This window comes from Tyto alba, unplaced genomic scaffold (assembly GCF_018691265.1).
Source record: "Tyto alba isolate M040663 unplaced genomic scaffold, T.alba_DEE_v4.0 Super-Scaffold_45, whole genome shotgun sequence".
Lineage (NCBI taxonomy): Eukaryota > Metazoa > Chordata > Aves > Strigiformes > Tytonidae > Tyto > Tyto alba.
In genome coordinates, this window is record NW_024881321.1 from 14,802,877 (window position 1) to 14,823,202 (window position 20,326).

The following is a 20,326-nucleotide window of genomic DNA, read 5'->3' on the forward strand; positions in this document are numbered from 1 at the left end:
ACGTTATCGCAGAGGCACAGCTGATTGGCTTGGCCTTGGTGCAGAGGTGGAGCTGACTTGGAGCTGGGGGAGCTTCGAGAAGCTTCTCACAGAGGGCCACCCCTATAGCCCCCTCCTCTGCTACCCAAAAACCCCCAGCACTGACTCAAACCCAGGACAAAATGTTATATATATTTTTAAGGAAGTATTAGTAAATGAGGATTTTGATTTCAAGGGCATCTTTGAGCAAAGGATCTTATGCTGTTACAAAGAATGATGAGTAGAGTTACAGTTTCAGCCTCTCACTGATTTAACAGGCAGGAGTGGAAGCATGACATGTTTCAGGATGTTAATTCTTCCTTCATATTTATGTCAGATCAAGTTAGGAAGAGACTGTAAAAATGTCTTTTCCCTGTCAGATACTGATTTGGTATGTTCCAGTAAGCTAGGTCTTTTTTTTTTTTTTTTTTTTTTTTTTTTTTTTTTAAATGACCTGTGTGCCCATGACCATGAATTTCACAAAACAATTTTCGAAGGAAATGAAAAATGCTATCAACATTTAACTTCTTGATCTTTTATTACATTTCATCATATAGAAAAGATGTAATAAAAGAAACTTTCTCATTGACATGGATGTGGAGATGTTCTCTGTCAGTTTCTTTCTATCTTTGTCTTACATGATGCTGGATGTAAACTACTTTATTTACCTGAAATATAGATATCTGAATCATAGCTAGTCAGTTTGGATTAATGAACAAAAATAATCACATCTAGATGATAGTAGTGATTAATTTTACTTCTTATAGATGCCTATGTTAATAGTGGATATATATCCTCCTGGCTGAATGTATTTCTCTGAGGTGACTATGAAGAAAGTCTGAAGTTTTATTTGGATTTAAATGTAAATGCTTAACTACTAGACATCCAAATGTAGGTGAGATGAATTATACTCTGTGTGAGGTGAATGCAAAAAAAATTGACATGAAACCACCTAATTTGTCATTTATAATCATATCTATGTACATTACAATGTCTGTATGCATATTAAAGTGTATATATATAAAACAGTATATATAAACATATCATATATACTATATATACTATATTTATATACTATATATATACTATACTTATATATATATAAAAATTTATTTATATATATATTTATATATATATAGTTTGCAGCTAACAATTAGGAAGATACATCTATTATCTGTTATTATTTACGAAGATAAATAGAGGTCTTTTCCAAAATTAGTTATGTTAAAGTACAGCTAAATTTCCTTGCTCTAAAACAATTGTATGGGTGATGACATGAATATGAGTTTCCGACAGAATTACACCAGTCCAATATAACTAGTGGCTTTAAAATACACATTTTTCACAGCTGTGTTTACTCACAGTTGCGCTCAGTCAGTTCCTATTTTTCAACAGAGAAAACTGGCTTCTAGAAGCAGACTCTACTGAGTAAACTCTGTGTGTGTGTTAGCAGATACATATTTTAGGTTATGAGGTAGGAACTCATCTGCATGCTCATAACAGTGCACAGAAAGACAGTATTGGGAGGAGGGTCACAAATAATACTCCACCCTGGCTACTCTCTGTCCCATCAGAGGAGCCATCAGCCCATCAAAGGCCCATTTCCACAAGCCCACAGGAGTGTAGGAGCACCATGGCAGTCAGAAACTCAATTTAAGGACTCAGAGGAAGGGACACCTTGTGTGGCTCTGTCCCAGGAGAGCCTCAGACCCCATGTTCGTGTGTGAAACCTACCAAAATAAGGCAATGTTTTAGCTCCTTTTGGGCTGAGGTAGGTTGCTGCCTGGGGGTGTGGGCCATGTTATGGCTGCAGGAGGATAGCATTTCAGGAGTACACGGGACTTACTATGTGATGTTTTGAGGAAGAACCAAAGGAAGGAAAATGGATTTAGAAGATTTGAGGAGGAACAAGGGTGGGAGGTAGTTTGTTGGTCAGCATACTAATCTAGCCATATCCTGCGCATAGTCAGCACAGTCTGCCCTATTTTCCTATTGAATTCCTTTCTAATTATTTCCTGGATGAGTAACTCTGTGTGTGTGTGTTTGTGTGTGTGTGTGTATGGGGGTCTTAGTGCAGCAACTAGATTCAGATCACAGGTTGGAGTGCCCATGTGGCCCATGTGGCTGGACTGAGTAGACTTAACTGCCGGCCACTGGAGTGGGACCTCAGGTCATGAAGCTCCCGTGTTAATTGTGCCAGCAAATGTAGAGAGCATGGGCATGCAAGCAAGTGTGTGATCACCAGCAAAGATCATGCTGGACTAATCAGCAAGTAGGTAAAATGGCTTGGAAGACAGGGGCGGGGTGTATGTCAAAGAGCAAGACCATGGGAAGCTGACTACTGGGGGACCAACAGGGTCCTGACCAGGTGTGTATGTGCGTGTGTGAGAGTGTAGGAGCCTGTACTAGCAGTGAGGCTATGGCCTCAGGTGCTCATATGTCTAAATGCCAGCAACCAGGGAGACTGGGATCCAGGGGCAGCTACTGAGCTGACTCTGTCTGAGCCCAGATGCTTGAAGGATCTACCTTGTGCGTATGTATATAGATATATATGCTCTCACTAGTGGGCCACACAGCTCAGCCAAGGAGGGGAGCAGGATGAGGCTGCTGTTAGTGTCTGTTTACAGGAGGACTGAAAGTGTGTCTCTGTCTTGATCTGTGCAGTCTGCCATATATATATATGTATATATGTGGTGAATATGTGTGCTCTGTATGCATGTGCTTACTGGGAATACATGCTCAGCCTTGCTACAGGTTGCACCTGGCAGCATGGAGCTGCAGTAGCCTCCCCTCTCTCAGGTCATTGGATCTGTACACCACTTAGGATGCACACTTACCTACATATGTGGCTCTGAAGTCCAGCTCTGCCCCACAACTGACTGCTCAGATACAAGTAGGTTGTATTGGATTTGCATGGCAAGGTTTTGGTAGCAGAAGGGCTACAGGGGTGGATTCTGTGAGAGGCTGCTAGAAGATTTCCCTATGTCTGATAGAGCCAATTCAGCCAGCTCCAGGATGGAGCCGCTGATGGCCAGAGCCAAGCCCATCAGCAGCAGTGGTAGTGCCTCTGGGTTAATATATTTAAGAAGGGGAAAAAACTGTGGGAGAAAGAAGTGAGATTATGTGAGAGAAAACAACTCTGCAGACACCAAGGTCAGTGAAGAAGGAGGGGAGGAGGTGCTTCAAGTGACAGAGCAGAGATTCCCCTACAGCCTGTGGAGAAGACCATGGTGAGGCAGGCTGTGGCCCTAGAACCCATGGAGGTTAATGGAATAGCAGATATCCACCTGCAGACCATGGAGGACCCCATTCTGGCACAGGTGGATGTGCCCAAAGGAATCTGCAACTCCATCGGAAGCCCACACTGGAGCAGGTTCTTGGCAGGACCTGTAGCCCCATTGAGAAAGGAGCTCATGCTAGAGCATGTTTTCTGGCAGGACTTGTGACCCTGTGGGGGACACATGCTTGAGTAATCTCTTCCTGAAGGACTACACTCTGTGGAGGAGGCCCACGCTGGAGCAGTCTGTGAAGAACTGTAGCCCATGGGAAGGACTCATGTTAGAAAAGTTTGTGGAGGACTCCCTTCTGCAAGAGGGACCCCAAGCAGGAGCAGGGGAAGAGTGTGAGGAGTCCTCCCCCTGAGGAGGAAGGAGCAGCAGAAATACATTATGAACTGGTCGCAACCCCCACTCCCCATCCTCCTTCACCTCTGAGGGGGAGGAGGTAGAGAAAATTGGGAGTAAAATTGAGCCCAGGAAGAAGGCAAGGATGGGAGGAAGGTGTCTTGAGGTTTGGTTTTGTTTCTCATTACCCTACTCTGATTTAATTAGCAGTGAATTGAGTTGCTTTTCTCAAGTTGACTCTGTTTTGCCTGTGACGGTAATTGCTGAACAATCTCTCCCTGTCTGTCTCCACCCACAAGCCTGTTATATTCTCTCTCGCCTGCCCAGATGAGGAGGGGGAGTGATAGAGAAGCTTTGGTGGGCACCTGGTGTCAGCTAAAGTCAACACACCACATAGGTAAAAGCGCAGAAATGTTATTAGAATAAAATGCTCAGGTAAATACCCACAGCCATAGCCCTTCACTGGCGGACACACTGTTCTTTCTTAGAATTTACGGTGTGCAATATTTCATCAGCTTTCTAAGTAAATGAAGTGAGGATGAAATATAACTCAGCCTTTTTGATGATAACAACATTGCCCTGTCATGTGTTTCCACATGTTTAACAAAAATAACAGCTCATCTTTCCTATCACTTTTTACAATTAAGAGCAAATACTGCATTCTCTGTTCTCGGGATATATGAAAAGTATCCTTCCCTTGTGCCACTTTCATGTTCTTTTCACTTTTAAAAATTCAAATATTGGTTCTGTGGAAAGGTTATTCCAAAATCCAGTAAACTACTAATTAATATTTGTATTTTAAAACACCTTGTGAGGCAATTTACTTAGCTTTATTTCAAGTAGCTTATGTCTCTTGAGCCGTTAAAAATACAGATATTTTGTTCAGTATACATTATAGCTTCCCAAAAGTCCAAGGAAAATAATGCATCAACTACAAAATAAAACCAATCCATTACTACTGGTGATAGCTGTTACTTACTGTACTTTAGACTTAAGAACACTGGATATTTCTTACATATATTATGGTAGCCAATATTATCTCACTACCTATGAATAATGAAAATTGGCAAGGTTCCAATGTGATTGACATGAATTCAGTTGCTACTGTTGCTCAAATTAGGGTTAAGAACTCAATAAGCTAATTGTGATGTGTTTCTTTGTGTTAGATAAACATGCTTGGATATAGCAGTCTGGGTTTAAGGCCTTTAAAGTTTACAGACACTAAATAGGAGAATGAATGTGTGATATAAGCCAAATGATTGGTGGGCACAAAATATATTTTATTACCCTCTTCTCACTTTTTTCCTCTATTGAAATAGCTTCCTCTCTCCTTTTCCCAAGTCACTCTTTCTTTATCTCTTACTCCTCTTTTCTCTCTCATGTTGAGCAGCTATATAAAAGCAGGAAGAGGACAGAAAAATTGATGGAGGGAAGGAAAGAAGCAGAGATGTAAAATAAGAAAAGTTTTCAGCAATATATGAAACAGATAGTTATTACTTTTAATGCTGCTAATATTGTCTATGATTTGTTCTTTTAAACAGCCTTATCAGGAAGCCATGACTGCCATTGCTCCTGGTTATTGTTTGAGATAACTTCACTGCTTTCAGGATCTGACATAAAGCTGTATTTCTTCCTCCATCTCATGCAGCTGAGAAGGCATGGGATGCAAACCCTATGGTTATGGCCAATAGAGTCACTGTTCTCAAATGTCACATTTCAAAGGAGAAAAAACATTTATGAATGAAGTAATACACTGTTAGGGTGTGAATCATCATTCAGAAACTCTCCTTACTGTTATAAACTCAAATAACTGGTATCCATAAAAGAGACAGTGAAAGAAGAGCAATATTTTCTAATATTTCTAAACAAAAACAAACCAAAATATCTGATTGGAGATTTAAATTTGAATTTACAAACTGTGGAATTTACGGTCACTAAATATTTCTCATTTTTATGGTTTACAGCTGTGCTTAAATAAATCTATCTAATTATATTGTAGGCTGCATTGTAATCACAGACTAATCCCATTTGCCTGCCCAAAACGTGATAACAATGAGCTCCATTGGGTTATTAAGATTTTCAAATGGAGTGGGTTTTGTATTTATTCTAAGGTTCCTTCCTTTCTCTTTTTTTTTTTTTTTTTTATTTTTTTTTCCACTAAATGTGATTGGCTTTCTTCTTCAAAAGAACCATGTTTATGACCTTAAACCAAAAGTAAGAAAGACAGATAAGTCAATTCTTGACACTTTCCCACAAAGACCAGACCATCTGGACACTTTGTATTTGTAACAGGTGCTTCTGGGACTTAGAGCCTAATTCTGGCCCAGATTCTGTTCTGTATGGGTGACTCCATTACTGTGTGCAACTGCACATTGCATTAATTGAAGGGACTCAAAAAGGCCAAGTACAGTAATTAGTCAGTTGGTCATGCAGAAAAGAGACTAGTGGCTTAGTGCCATCGAATGTTGAATGCACAGATGTACAGCACCATCAGCTTTTGCTCTCTGCGGTACTCTGCTAATCTCTGGCAGGTAGAGCAAAGATATGTCTTAGTCCAGGTTTTCAGTCTCCTGGAAGAAACAACATAAATTTTATATCCACCTGGGAGAAAAAATCATGCATTTGAATGACCTAAAAAAGAAGCCATGTCAGCATAAAACTGTCAGAATAGTAAAAGTTCCAGATGGGCCAAATATGCTAGTTAGGTTTTTACATTCCAATCTGAGATTTTAGGTTTCTACAACAGCAATTGGCATATGTAATAAAAGCTATGAAATGTGTGATTTTGATTTTAGAAGATTACTTTTTTGAACTGTGCTGTTTTTCTTTGCATGTGCTTGACTTTTTTGTGGTCCTAGTTATTCTGAGGTAGTGATCAGAGATTGATCAGAATTGTTATCTAGTGTCACCTGAAAAGTTAGGAATACTTCTGTTGTGCTACTCATTTCCACTAAGCAGTACAACTGAATGTGGGTGGTGGGGGCATTCAACAGGGATGTAAGTGGAACTGATTTGTATTTGAATTCTTGCCTGGCTTACATCAGGAACACGGATCTTTTTTCTGCATCTTTCATGGATGCCATGTGTGCTGTTCTGCTATACATCCATTCAGAGTGGGTCTCATGAAAGTCTGCATTGTTGAATTTCACTGTAATGTAAAATTTCTAGACTAAACCTTTATTTTGAAAAACATGATTTTTGCTTTCTGGTCACAACAACCAGAACTAAAAACTGGTAAACTTAAATCATAGTTTATTAGGACATTATTTTCACTATATTAGGTCTTACATAAGTTGTCCCCTTGAAATCAGCATCTGCACCTTGCATTGCAGTGATAAACTCCCATTGCCTTTGCTCATAGTTCTCACTACAGGAATTAATTATAATAGTAAAATATAGTGTCTGAAAGATTACAAAAACTGGTTTTAATATTTTATTAATTTGAGTTATCTTAGAATTCTGCTGTATTTCACATCTCCTATGATTAGCAAGCAGCAGTATGATCATACAGGTATACAAGAATGTTTGAGGAAAATCTTTAAAAAAGGTTTTAAAACACTTTCTTAAGAAAATTTTTAAAAATATTACAAGCTAGACTACATTTCTATATTTTCTGATAAATATTGTTAACTTTTTGTATACCTAATATTTTAGTAATTTTGTTTCATTAATAGGAAAATGTTAAGAATTTTTAGCGTAAATCTAGAGTAAATCATTAGTGTAATTATGGCTGCATTGTTTTACTCCAACTATGGATTGGAATTATAAAATTCTGTCTTTTCCAAACTCAGATTATCCTTTCTTTTCCTATGCAGGGTCCTGAGAAATCAGGCGCTCAAGGCCCAGGAGATCTTGCAGAGAAAATATTGTCTTATCCTTTGTCACTTGTTGAAACTGACAGCTTTTTCCTACTACTTACATTTCTAAATTATAAAAGGAATTGGCCTACATGTCAAAATAACCAGTGTTATTTTAAACTTTACATTTTAACATGAAAACACCTAAAACAGGTAGGTGAACTATCACCTGAACTATTTTTGCGTAGTCATAATGATATTTTCAAGGGAGCAGAAGAGAAAATTAACTGAGCCATAATGTTCAGACTTATATTGGTGATAAGCATGAAAGAAATAAGATTTAAATTGTTCCTAAAGAGTTCAAGTGAGGAAAATGACTGGGAAATATACATGAACCCAAGATACTGATCTTGTTTCATATTATAGGTTTCAGTATTACTCATCTGCTTTGCCTATTTAATTTGCGTGAACAGGCAGGGGAATCAAATATCCTGGAGAAAAGGATTCAGAGGGCTGATCATCCTTCAAAATTTTCAGTGGGAGTTGCGTATATTTATCTCCTGGGATTGCTGAGCATTTTACATGCCATATTTCAGTTCCCTACCTAATTAACATAAAGAACAGAGCTGAGAAATGGCACAAAGAGAAGATATTAGGTGTGCAGTGATTTAAACAAAACTACCGCATCTCATTGTCAGCTCACTGGACTTTTTTTAATATCCTGAGCACATAGTGCATGATTAAAAAAACCAAACAAACAAACAAACAAACAAAAAAAAAAAAAACAAAAAAAAAAAAAACAACAAAAAACAACAAAAAACCCCCATATTGGTTGCTTCAATCAGATAACAAATATTGGAAACAGATGTATAGTCCACTTGGAATACAGTATTCCTCTGCCCCCCAAAATTCATAAAGAGTAGACAAGTCATTCATATAACCTAAGATATATGTGTGTCTGAAGTAATTTATCCTCTTATTCAAACAGACCAAAATGTTTGTCATAAAATGCATGGGGCTTGCTTGAGTTGGAAAACAAGAATGTTACCTGTGGGTCAATGAAGCTTGCAGGCAGCCTTCCATCATGCTTCCATCAGGCAAAATTTTAGGAAGATGAAAAATAGGCTGGTGTAGCTTTCACTGGATTTTCATGTGTTGGTTACTCTACTTGAAACATAATATTATCAATATCTCCAAATGAGGAAAACTGTTTAGAAGCAAGCTAAGTTGAAAACTTAAAAGAGAAAAAAAAAAAATTAAAGGAAAACCAAAATGTTTACTCCTATACAGTTCATATTGCTTGACAAAAATAAAAATAAGTTAAAAAAAAAAAAAAAAAAAAAGAGAGAGAGTGATTTAATCTTTTTTTCTTATCTCTCCTGTGCAAGATCAGAAAATTAAAAAATTACAGGTCCCTTACACAATGAGAGGTAGGTTGATAAGAAAAATATCTAACAGATCCAGGACATTCAGTCTCTCTCTCCATATATAATGAACTGTTTGAGGATGGAACAAGAAGAGAAAAAAGGATAATCAATAAAATGCATGAACAGATTCCTCGGAGTGCCAGATTGGAGTAAAAATTACAATAATTCTAATACTGTGCTCACAGAGGGTATAATTGTTTACACAGATTCTAAAACAAAGTAAAATCCTACAGAGTGAAATATGACTAACAGACCAGTTCGGAGTCAATTTTAGGTAATAGATTATTGTAAATTACAGTGGTTGAGATTTTCTCTAGATCATGTCTCTGTACCACTTGCTTGAAAGTCATTTTCATAGTAAACTGCAGTTTAATCCAGTATTCTGTTCATATTGATTTTCCCACAGTATTTCACCCACAGAATATATAGTTTGTTGTCTGCTTTGTCTTCAATACTGAGATCAGAAAAATCATGCTTTTAGCTCTAAAGGTATCCAGTTCATTCTCCAATGTGTTGATCAAGAAAATAATCATGTGCCATCAGACAAAAACTGAATTAATGTATTTGCATACTGCAGATTAATGTTGTGTATCTTAGAGTTTTCAGTAAACTGGTTCAAGGAGATTAGACTGAGAATAAAGTATAAAAGTGAGTAGTGGGAAACAGAGGCTGAAAAATCCAGGAAACTTTCAGAAATAAATACATCTAGAGATTTTTTTCTCCTAATAAAATTTGTGGAAATATTAGTTTGAGTCTCATAAAACATTTCAGTCACTCATATATGTACTATACTAAATAATTGTCAATTTCCAATTACAGGAAAAATCTAGCCATCAGGAACAGGTCTTTCTTTGGTTCATTTTTTAACTCATTATTAAGTAAAATGAAAGAAAGACCTAATTAACCATTAAGAAAAAGTTATCAAGAGTCATGGTTGCTCAACAGATCACAAAACATAACTGCATTTAGAAATTATAGATTTCTATCTCCTGGTTTACAACTCAATCTGCATCCAAGCTTTCACAGGCTTCATTCAGAGACAGGAATTAGGTCCATTCTCAACCAATACAATAAGAAAAAAATGAATACTTGGGACCTCCTTGTAGTGTATCGTTAAGGGTTTCAGCAAGCATTTAACTTAGGTTTATTTTATTAGTATGTGCAAGAGTCTTCATAGAGGTCATTAAATTTATACAGAATTTACAGGTTTACTAGGAGGAATAAAAAACTCAAAAAGGAATTAAAATAGATAATCTGCCATGAAAAGATAAAAGACAGATATTATCTAGATTACCTGAACTATTCTGTTTAGTTCTGGAGTTACTGAAATGAAAGGGAGATTTTAGTGCTCCTTAGGTTTAGTCTTGGAATAAATATTTAATATTTTCATAATTGGCTATGGTTCCAGGCATAAGTCATCAAATCCATGTAAAACACAAGGTTGAAGAGTTTGACCAATACTGTGGAAAGCAGAGCGTGACTCTGGAAGAAACAAACTATGCTGACGATATAACAGAAATTGTGATGTAATTTGAAGTGCATAAGATCTCTGTAAACTAGGGACTTATTTTCTAGAGGCCATGACAGAAGAAAATAAATTGTGATGACAACAAGCTAGACAGATGCTGCAGTTTTCTCAGTGAAGTTCTAGAACTTTAGGTAAAAAGGAAAAAAAAAAAAAAAAAAAAAAATAAAGAAAGCAAAACCATGTAAGTCTTGTAGTCTTAATAGTATCTTCGCAGGTGACATTGTTAGTCTACCTGTGGTAGCATCCAGTTCTGATCCAGTTCTGGTCACCTACAGTCAGGAAGCACAAATTTGAACTGGATGAAGTAAAGATGAATGAAGAATCTATTTTACAATAAGAGTAAAAATTCTATGGCTAGCTTAGTTTAGCAAAATAAGTGTTAAAAAAGATGATTAATCAGAGTGGAAAATACAAAGAGACCTATTTAAGTAAAAAATCTGTGGATATACATTGCTCATAAACAAATCACTACCAATTATTACAAAGCACTTCTCACTGTAAAACTACTAAAATTATTCAGTGACTCTACAGCCATTATAGTTAGAAACAAGGAACTCGTTTCTTCCCATGTCCTCAGATATACTCTCTGTAAATACTCTTATTTGTTATTTATATTGCACTTGGTATCTAATACATTGAGGATTCTTCTGGTTACCAAATAGGATGAAGGGCTTCTCTTTTACTGCAATGCCTGAGAACAACCTAACACAGGTGCCCCAGTTGAGGGTGGAAATACCAGAGACTGGCCATAACGAGGAGTCAATGAAGGCAAAATGCACTGATGTTATTTTGTATTACTACAAGCATGTTTGCACACATTTTGTAGGTAGGCAGGAGCTTGTCTGACTGATACTTAGTATTCTGAAAATCTGCTAGATCTGAAAAAGTACCTTGAAACCAGACACAAAATAAGTGACTGGAAAAATAAACTAGACATCCTGTAACTGATAATTTTCAGCATAAATTTTATCTGTTACCTTGGTTTAGCTTGACTAGCTTTATGTGATATATAGGAAGCTTATACTCATGTCAAAAGACTTTTTGCAAATGAACAATAACATTTCTGAAGAAGAGAGCATTTTTTTTTTTTTTTTTTTTTTGCTTTAATCGAGTGTAAGAAAGTATCATGAAGTTTTATGGGGAAAGAAAGTATCATGAAGTTTTATGGGGAAAGAAAGGAAACCTATAATATAGCTTTAGGGGGTAAGAACATTCCATATATGGCCAAAATATCTGAGAAGGACACCACAGTTAATTAGCAGAAAAAGCATACTATGGCAAATAATTAGGTGAGATACAGGTACATTATAACTATTGGTTTTAGTGTCAGCAACAGACTCTCAGTATCTTTGAAACGGAGATGTTTTTTAAGCTGTATGGACATGGATTTAGATGGACAACAACTTCTGCGTTTGTCTGGACTGTGAGAGTTTGTTGTCAATAAATCATGCAGTCTGGGTTTTGTATTTGATAATGTATTCAGAGATGTACATGTGTTTTAGTGTTTATGCAGCGTATGTTCTATAAATACGTATAATTAAATACCTACCTTACTGATGTCTGTAGCTACTGAATATCATAAGCTCTGCAGTCTTTTCTGGGCCTGTGAGTCCATCTGCTACTCAGTATTAGTTTTGGAGTGAAGGATTTTATTTCTAGACTTTGAATTTAGTGATTTGCATTTAGTGTGAAATCTCTATTAGGGAAAGTGAAGACTGGTGACGTTTTGTTTAATAGAAAGAAAAATATAAGTCTTCCCATTCAAATAATAAAGCTCTCAGAAGTCAATCTATTGAACACAAATGTAACTTTAAATACATTCATAATTACTATGAAATTACATCATTAAGGAAAAGCATCTGTTTAAGTACTTGGATGAATTGCGGCCACCTTGATAATAAAGAGAATGTTGACAATATCTGATCTGAAGATTAAGGGTGCAAAAGTCTTTCCTGTATTACATCAAATGACAACAATTCTCCATCATTCTCATGCAAAAGGGCAAAACTACATATTAATTCCTGTCTAGACAGAAGAAATAATGGGCTTTATCTAAATTGTCTTGGGCCACTGCTGGGACATTCAATGAAAAGCTCTACTACTAATGAATAAAAAGACAGTTTTTTTACAATTAATGAGTCATAGATATTTTAAGCCCTGCAATTCAAGGACAGAAAGCTATTAGATTTAGAGGAAGAATGGAAGGAAATAATGATATCAGAAGGGTGAGTTATTTTGGTACCCGAGAAAGGTTGTTATTGTAATTCAATATTTATCATGCAGTAGCAACTTTAAAATGAAGAATCTGAAGAAAAGATGCTTGGATCTTGGATACCATCTGGAAAGTTCAGCTGAAGAAATTCATGCATAAGGAAAGTAATAACATTAGTAGCTGAAAAATATGTCTGTAAACCACATTTTTAATTCAAAACAGGGGGAAAAAAAAAAAAAAACAGATGGTAAAATTTGGAAGGAAAGATTAGAAATTAACATATTAATGGTCAGATCCTGCAGTGACTAAAATAAACACAGCTTTGCCATTGATTTTAATGAGAGTAGAATTAAGTATATCATAAGAAGTGATGAGAAAAGGTAGTAAACATAAAAGACCACATTCTCCAATTGATGCAGTTTTCTGCTTTATAAACACAAATTGGACTTCAAGGAGCTAAATATAAACACTGGCCAAGTCCTTTAGTCAGGGAAACAGTTCTCTTGGAAAAAGTTAGCAAAAATGGCTTCAATCCTTTAGATTTTAATGAGTTTTATGAAGGCAAGATGTGACAGAGAGAGATATTCATTTGTATTGGTTCAGTCACTGACATAAACTAGGGCAGCATGGTACTTTGATCTTCAACATATCTAGGTAGCTCAAATTAAGAAGGAAGATCCCCTGTGATCCTGTGCTCTCTCTACAAAATTCAGTTTGTTTTTGAACAAGGTAGGGTATCTGTCACTAAGATATAATTACTGCTAAATTGCACAATTCCATTGGGTTACACGATTATGTGTATCGTGCTCTATTCTGCATTTAAAAAGCATCCTTTGCTAGAACATTATGGAGAAGTAGGTCCTTCTAAGGTCTCAAAGGTGTAAGCTTGTGTTTAAACACCTAAAAAGGTATCATTTAACCCACAAAGGGCATGAGAAAGAGTTTACATAATATAAACCCTTTTCTATAAAACAAACACATTACTGGCACTGGAGCTGCATTTTCATATTGAATTAATATATTTTATCTCAAAGGGTCATTGTACTGTGTAGGTGCAAAAAGTTAGAAATTAAATGTTAGAGAAAATATGTGTAACAAAACTTTGTTGTTATTTCAAAACGAATGTGGCTACATACATCCTATTTACTAGTTCTTGGCTTTAATTAAAAACAAATAAAAAGGTGAATATAAATGGAATTGGGAATACTGTGCTAATTTACATCAGTATTTAATTTCCTGAAATACAATAATTAAAGTAAACACTAATTACTAAAGCTAATTTTCATTGTTAAAGTGCAAAATGTACTTATTTCTCAAGCAGCTTTATGTTTTTACAAGAGCTCTCTCTTGTGGCTATAACTGTTTCTGCATTGTAACTAGTTCAAATATTTTGTGGACGTTTTTAAAACAAATTTTACACTGCAATTTAAGGTAATAGGAAAAGCAATAACCTAACTCTGTCCAGCCATGGAGCAGATAATGATAATATAACTATAAATCTAAATAATTCATCTAAAAATCTGTTTATTCACCAAGGCATAAAGACTGTTGAAAATAGTTTCCTATATTTTAATCTAATAGGAAGGCTTAAAATGATAGCCAGACTAGAAAAGGTGACAAGAACCAAATACAATAAGAACATTATGCTGCAAAAGCAAAGATCAGATAATCAAAATAAATGTAGTATAAGGGCAAGAGGGCTGGTCTGTAGTCACACAACGCTAGAGAACTCTTTAAAAATGGTGAAGGAAAATCACAAAGATGCAATTGTTTCTGTTTTTTTTTTTTTTGTGCAGTGATATACCTGTTTATCCACTTTATCTCTCTGTAACAAGAATATTCTTTTAGCTGGTGAGAGATGCTCAGAAAGTGGTTTGAGCCAAGTTGTCCAGTGGCTTCTCTGATGTTGGGTTTTGTAGTGGTCATCCTATAGCAAGTATTCATAAAAGTGAACTGTGCTGAGGACCAGGTCCACACCATCTTCTGATTGCATTCATGCCTGACCCAAACTTTCCACCTGCTCTGGGGTGGCAACTGACTCATTCCCATAAAAAGGGGTCTTGAAATCCCTTACTGTCCTGGGTGTCTGGACTATCTCCGTTTTCCAGTTGGAATGAAGGGATTTTTAATAGTAAAGTCTGCTAATCAGGAGAGAGTAGAGAAGAAAACAGCTTTGGGAAATGGTGCCATAAAGGAACTGTGATTGCTATCAAGGATTAGACACCTCATGTTTAACACAGAATTTGGACATACGAATAACGGGAACAAAACTCTTCAATAGAGAGAAAATAAGGGTCTGGAGACTGGTACCAATGTGAGTTATGCTCACCAATGTTTGGAAAATAGATTAATTACTCTTTCCTAACCTGTTCTCATCAAATGGTGATGAAATGTCTTCAGGCAGGCTGCAGGTTTTTTGTTTCACATGTCTTTTCTGCTTCACAGAGCCATATACTGATCTGTAGTTGCAAAAATGAAAAATGATAAATCCAGCTTAGTCTTCCCTAGCTCACTGATATGTTACAAGGTTTCACTGACTTGTTTATCAATGTTTTAGCAGTACGTTGAGATCATCAGATGGAAGATGCTATATCAGAACAGGTTGTTGTCTCACAAAAGGTATCCAAAGAAATTAAGATAAAAATATCTGTAAACCCTGTGATGATTTTAGTGTGTTTATAAGTTTTCACATAGCTAATACAGATTTTCCTAAAAAGGGCAACAATTGACACTAGAAACCTAAAAAAGCTGTTCTTTCAAATTAGTAAAGTTCTTTTCAAAGTACACCAAACTGTATCTTGGATATCACTAGAAGAACACAATAAATTAAAATCTTCAATCTCAGAAGCTAAAGTTATGTCAATAAGAGTAAATTAAACAGAAGTCAGAAAACTTCCTGGGCATGGGGTTAAATAGAATGACCCATATTTATTAGTAAATGCTTTTAGCCACAGAAAGAGAGTGACTGCATGCAAACTGCTGGCTGACATTTAGACACAGTAGCTCAAATATCCAACTTCCTAAAGCATACCCATAAATTAGTTAAGAACTTGCTGGTTGCCCGAGGTCAAAATTGTTCCAGAGAGTGGTCTAAAAGCTTAACTATACAGACAATTGTATTTCAATCTTGAGAGTGTTGCCTGCCTGGCTGTTTAAGTTACTAACATAGATGCAGTCAACAAAGTGATTGTGTGTGGAATAGATGTAAAAGATGAGGTCAGCAAAGAGTTTAAGGAATTTATGGTGTGATTTAATTATTTTTTTTTTAACAACTAAAACTTTATCAAACTAGTTTGAAAATAGATGTCATTACACTCTTGGCTTAAAATAATTCCTTTATCAAAGTTGGAGAGAAAAAGACAAATGGAGTTAAACTGAACTACTGTTGATTTTCCCGATATAGATAAAATTATATTCAAAATAAAAGTCAATTTTCAAAATATGTTGTGATTTGAGAATAAATAATAGCAAATTGTCAATAGCTTTATTCAAATCAGTTGTTTGGCTGACTTCAGAACCTAGAGAATCAAAACATTAAAAAAGACCAACAAGCCTCAGTCCCAAGGCTGTGCAAAGTCAATATGAAGCCCTTGGCCTGATACTAACAGTGGCATGACTGTATTTACTGCACTACTACAATGCTCTCAGACTACATCCTCTGACCCTGATCTATCATTTTTCTACTGTGCCTATATGTGGAATCTGCTTGATGTGGGGAAATAATTTGTGTGATGTCCCTATCTCTGCAGGATGGCAACAAGTTCCTCCAAGCACCTCTGCTGGCACTGACAGCTTTTTACTGACCTTCTCTATTTCCAGAAGCGCTTCTGATTCATTTTAAAACTGGAGCATTAACTAGGGAATAAGAACTAGGAACAGACACTTCCTGTGGTGAATCCATTGCATACATTTTGAAGCTACATCCTTAGTAAAAAGCAGAGAAAGGGTGTGTCATACCTCAGCAAGGGAAGCAACATGATTACCATTTTCAGTAGGGTCATGCCATGTGTCATGGTTTGAGCTGGGTTGGCAGCTAAACACCACGCAGCTGCTCACCCACCCTCCCCCCACTTGGGAATGGGGAGGGAATTGGAGGAGCAAAGGGAGACTCCCAGGTTGAGATAAAAACAGTTTAATAACAGTAACAGAACAATACACTGACAGCAGTATCATCGGGTAATGTACAATACAGCTGCTCACCACCCACCCGCTCCCAGCCAGCAATCCCAAACACAAAGCCACCACAGCAACACTCCCAAAAGTGAGAGCCCCTGCTAGCCCACTCCTGCCTTTATATAGTGAGCACAATGTCACATGACATGGACTATCGGCCAATCTGGGCCCAGCCCTCCAGCTGTGCTCCCCCTGCCCCCGCACACAGGTGAGGGCTCTCAGACCTCAAGAGCCTCTGGAATCTCAGTGTGCTTCAGCACTCCTCCAGCTACCAAACCAACAGGTATTACAGACACTAACAACACGTAACAGAGTAGGACAGTGAGAAGCATTGCCACATCTTGAGAACACCTTCCCCCCACTCCTACTTTCTTCCCAGGCTCAGTTCTGCTCCCGATTTCTCTACCTCCTCCCCCCAGTGGCACAGGGGCAAGGAATGGGGGGTGCAGTCAGTGCTGCCGCTTCTCCATCTTCAGTGGCGGGAGCTTCTGGAAATTCTTCCCTCTGCTCCATCGTGGCCCCCCTCTCACAGGAGACAGTCCTCCACAAACCTTCTCTGACGTGAGTCCCTCCCATGGGCTGCAGCATTCCCCACGCTGCTCCAGCATAGGACACCAACTTTCTCTAACTGGAGTCCCTCCAACAGACTGCAGGCCTTCCCGAGCTGCTCCAGCATGGGACACCCCCGCATGCTGCAATCCTCCCAGCACTGAACTAAACCAGCGGAATCTACCTTTTCCCACAAGATCCCGGCCTTCTTTGGGCAGTGACATTGATCATCCATGCGAAACACCTCACAGGCCATAAATCAATGTCTGCTCCACTGTAGACCTTCATGGGTGGCAGGGAGGGCTGCCCTGCCATCTCACCACAGGACACAGGGAGGTGTCTGCTCCAGCAAACCTCCTACCTCCTTTCTTCCTCTGTTCCTCCACTAACTTTGGTGTTTATGCAGCTGCCACAACGCACAAGTCTGACTCCTCCCCATCACGTCCCTTCTTAGATACGTTATCGCAGAGGAGCAACAGATTGGCTCAGTTTTGGTGCAGAGGTGGAGCTGACTTGGAGCTGAGGGAGCTTCAAGAAGCGTCTGACAGGGGGCCACCGTTTTATCCCCCTCCCCTATTACCAAAAAACCCTACCACCCACTCATATCCAGGACATCTTTGATCACTGAATTTATGGTCCAACACATCTACAACTTTGCTGTTAAATGTAATATTATTAAAATTCTCAGCATACAGCTAGGAAGGTAAATGCTTCTTTCTCAATATACTTGAAGTAGTATATGCCTCCTTAACCATATTAGAGAAATTTTTGTCCATGTTCAAATCTGACCTTGTGGTTCTATAGGTTATCATCACTATCTAAATAAAACTTTAATAAGTTTCTTCCAACATGACCTTGATACATTATAAATTAGTTCAAATTACTTATTTACACTCCTTTCTTTTGTATTTAAAAATCAATTAGCTTATTCAAAGGAAAAATAAATAATTAAAACTAATGAAACATAACTGCCATCAGTTAAATATTCCAGCTTTTTACCATCCATCTGCAACAATATTGTGCAATTTTGCATATCAAATATATTTTTTTCTGAGTAATATGGAAAATATTTTTTTTTATAAAAAGGTGTTACCTATAGATCTATACACAAATCTACTAAAAAGAAAACATTAAAAACATAAAGAATCATATATAGATATAGAGTATTTACATCAAGATAGATTCTACCATTTCTCTTAACATATTTTAGCATTAATTGTTTTCATGGTTAAGAATCTTCTTCTCATGTTCAGACTTATTTACCGTGAACAACTTTCTTTCATTTCCTCTTGTTCTGTCAGTGTTCAACCTTGTAAAAAGAGCATCCCCATTTTCTCTATAACTACCTTTGAAATATTGGAAGACTTGATTAGATCCCCCTGACCCTTCTACTTTAACCTTTTGTAAGCCAAAGAAGCTTAAATCCTTCAACTTTTCCTCAAATGTCAAGTTTTTCAGACCTCTAATCTCCATGGTGATTCCCCTGGTGGACCATCTCAATTTTTCTGATGTGTCTCTTGAACTGTGTGAGACTAAAACTGGACATAATATTCCAGGCATGGCCTAACATGCTGAAGTAGATCCCTTGATTTGCTGGATGTATGTAAGGCTACTATTGCCTTATATGGTGTTTTCAGGGCCCATCAAAGGAGTTGTAAGGCTTGTACAATATACAATATTTCCATGCATATGCACAGAAAGGAATGTGGGGCTAGAATTGTTTTATATAGTATTTCTGGCACAAAGAGGGATCAGAGATGGGTTGTTATATTTGGTTAACAAGTCCAGATAGTTCTTCTGTGATTCATCAATGAAAAGGACAGTCTAATCAGGGAATTCAGGATTCCCTAAACCCATTGACTAGTCCAAATTTCTTGTCTGGAGAAAAAGCTATGCCCCATCTCCTTCTTGCTTGCCTTATAGCCGTGGTCATGTAAGTCTTTGCATTCTAGGTATTAGGTTTAGCCTAGTATTAGTGAACTACTGTTGGTTTGACCTGAATAATTGTACTACTGACGTGTATTTGTTACTGTATGATTATTTAGAAATAATTTCTTTTTTCTTTGAAGCTGTTGGTCTGTGTCTGTTGACATATCCAAAGCCTATAACTTGTTGGGGCAGCCTTAAGTCCTTACACTATACACAGCTGATGCCACTGAGGACACACAAGGATGCACTGTTGACTCATGTTCTACTTGCTTTCCCCCAGGATCTCAAGGTCATTTTTGGAAATGCTACACCCTAGCCCACTAGATGCTAGCCCATATTGCTTTTTAGGGTTATTCTGTCCTAGATGCAGGACATTACATTTATATTTTTCAGAATTCATGCTGTTCTAGTTTGTCGTGGTTTGGGCCTGGTTGGCAGCCAACCACCACGCAGCAGCTCTCTCTCCCTTCTCTTCCGGCAATAAGAAGGGACAGAGAGCTAAGCTTGGGGTTCAAGATAGGACTGGGATGGGGAAAAAATCCCCCTTTATGGTCACAAGCAAAAGGCAGACTTGTTAGGGGAAGAAAAAAAAAAGAACATACATTTTATTACAGACACTAACAACACATAGCAGAGTAGGACAGTGAGAAACATTGTCACATCTTGAGAACACCTTCCCCCCACCCTTCCCTTCTTCCCGGGCTCAGCTCTGCTCCCGATATTTCTACCTCCTCCCCCAGCAGCGCAGTTCTACAATCCTTCCAACACTGAATTACAGCAGCAGGACTACCTTTTCCTACAAGACCCTGGCCTTCTTTGGGCACAGCACCTTGATCAACCGTGTGGAAGCCACAGGCCATAAATCAATGTCTGCTCCACTGTAGATCTTCATGGGTCACCACAGGATACAGGGGGGGTCTCTGCTCCGGCACACCTCCCCCCTCCTTTCTTCCTCCGTTCCTCCACTGACCTTGGTGTTCAAGCAGCTGCCACAATTCCTCCTCACAAGTCCGACTGCTCATCACCACGTCCCTTCTTAAATACATTATCTCAGAGACGCAACTGATTGG